This window comes from Wasmannia auropunctata, unplaced genomic scaffold, assembly GCF_000956235.1.
Source record: "Wasmannia auropunctata unplaced genomic scaffold, wasmannia.A_1.0 LD336106.1, whole genome shotgun sequence".
Lineage (NCBI taxonomy): Eukaryota > Metazoa > Arthropoda > Insecta > Hymenoptera > Formicidae > Wasmannia > Wasmannia auropunctata.
Window position 1 is genome coordinate 6,729,101 of NW_012026784.1, and position 2,612 is coordinate 6,731,712.

At 32.8% G+C, this 2,612-nt stretch overlaps 1 protein-coding gene across 1 annotated transcript in view; it reads right to left on the bottom strand.

The window, feature by feature from the left end:
• Window positions 1-2,612, bottom strand: part of LOC105455156 (solute carrier family 25 member 40-like) — an 11,733-nt gene that overhangs the window by 5,999 nt on the left and 3,122 nt on the right. The window lies entirely within an intron of this gene.

A 2,612-nucleotide genomic window follows, 5' to 3' on the forward strand; every position in this document is an offset into this window, starting at 1 on the left:
GACGTGTGCTCTTCCGATCTAGTGAAAGGACATACGACCTTTCTGGGACACCCTGTATACAGGGTGTTTATAAAATCTGATCTAGCTTAATATCTCGGAAATTGCTTTAGATATAAGAAAATGTTTGAAACAAAAAAGTTGTAGAATCAAAGGGGACATATGATGAAAATATGGTATTGGCCTTGAGTGACCTTCTGAAGGCTAGGTCATTGTGACCGACGTTTTCTTAAATGGAACTTTCTATTTTTTATTACATATTCTTGTAGCTTACCCCGAGAACTTTTCAAAGCACTATAATGAAGTCTTTTTTTAATCAGTACTTTTAGAATTATAAGAATTGAAGAAAGTTACAGTACCGAAGGCATTATCTTTATCCAAGGTGTCCGAACAATGGCTAAAATCTTTTAAATGTTGTTCAGGATCATGAGCTTGACAACATATCAAGGTCATGATCAGTGAAGGTTGTTCCTCTTTTTTTTCAAAAATGTAAATAAAAGCATCAACCTTTAATGGCCTTGATCTTGACATATGTTGTCAAGTTCATGATCCTGAACAACATTCAAAAGGTTTTAGCCATTGTTCAAACACCTTGTGTCTGAATACACCGATACTATAACGTTCAATCCACATAACTCGAAAAGTAAAGGTTAAAAAAAAAGGCTTCATTATAGTGCTTGAGAAAGTTCTTGACACCAGATTCTGGAATCAAAAATAGGGTTTCATTTAAAAAAATCGGTGGGACCTTGATCTGATCTTGACGACGCCACCCAAGGTCAAACTGATAAAATCATTAGGTAGATTCTTTTAAGCCCTACAACTTCTAAAACATTTTTCTCAAAAACGCTTAGTTTCCGAAATATTAAGAGGTTGCCACTTTTCGGACACCCTGTACGTGTTTTAACACAATTAAATTGAGAGAAGGCCAACGAATGATCATAGCAGGTTCTTAGTACTCACTAATATTTCTATGTGAATTTTACATACATATTCTAGTTTTATAAACTGCGCGCCGCTACTTTTCGGTCTCAACGCACTTCTTGTTTAAAACAAAATACATAGTAATACGACATTATTAAATTGATAATCAATTTAATAAGTACTGATGCTCACCGGCATCATGCAAAAATATCTTTTTTTTTTTTCAAAATACGTGAGAAATCTTAAAATATATTCGAAAATTAAAAAGCCTATTTTAAAGTTTTAAAATAATAGATAATATATAATAGATGGCTTAAAAAAGATCCGCTCTTGATTTTTCGATGATCAAAAAATCTATTGTACCAATTTAAAAATCATTACTTAATATAAAAATAATTATAGCAAATTACACTGTGTAACACAATTTTTCAATACGGGTGTGAATAGTCATTTCCAACGTTTTTTTGCCTGCTGAACGCGAATCCGTCAACAAAAGTTGGCTATCACATTAATTTTGAGAAAAATGGCCTTAAAAGGGTGAAGATGATTTTGAAGTTTAAATTGAAGATGTAGCACTGGCAGCTAATTTTTTTGCTTAATTTTGTTAATGACACATGAAAGCTTCAACTTTTAAAATACATTTTGGTTCATAAACGACATGCTTCCTCTTTCCGAGATATAATTTGAATATATAGTTTCTCTCAAATAACACTCCAACAAATTTTAATTTTTTCTTTCATCACAAGTGCAAATAGTCATTTCCGTATTTTTACTTGCTGAATACAAATCCGTTGGCAAAAGTTGACTATCACGTAACAATATTGAGAAATTTCTACAATTTTGTTTTCGACCCTTTGACATATTTTTTTTCAAAATTGTGACGTGATAGCCAATTTTTGCCAATAGATTCGTGTTCAACAGGCAAAAATACGTCAGAAGTGACTACTCATACTAATTCTATCTAAAAAAAGCATGTTAAGTCGAAAAAACCTAAATTTTAAAGATTAATATCTCGACAGCATGGACATAGGAATATAAGGGGACAGAGCACAAAGTCGTAACTTAGGCGAGGGGAGTGAAGCCGAAATGCGGGGGGAAATTGTGCCCAGTTCACTCTTATTGGGTCCCAGTTCACCCTCTCCACAGCAAAAATCGGTCTATTATAGGTCTATTATATATGTGTGTATCACACGGACACTAACAGCCAATCAAATTTGGACACAAATTACCTCGTCGCACCGTCCCGCAGTAGCTTTCCCCCCACAACTCTGTCCCTTTATATTCCTATGTCCACGCTCGACAGTAGTACATCATTTAAACAATGTATAAAAACTTATACGGTTATTTTTACTTAACCTATATGTTCATAAGAGATTGCCTTTTTCCGAGATACTATATATACGGGTGTCCCGTAATGAGCGGACCAACGCTTAAGGGTAGATTCCTGAGATCATTTTAAGACAAAAAAAGTTCCAATACCAAAATGTTGAGGCTATAATAGTTTTTGAATTATTAGTGTTTAAAGTTAACTAATCAGATCGTATATATGAAATACAACAATTTTAAATACAATTTTAGTTATTAATTAATATGTTTGCAGAAATATTAATAAAAATAATCTTATATTCACATATGTAATCCTTATATCGATATTAATAAAAGGGGCGATAAGTCAACTTTTGTTTTTAGGAGTT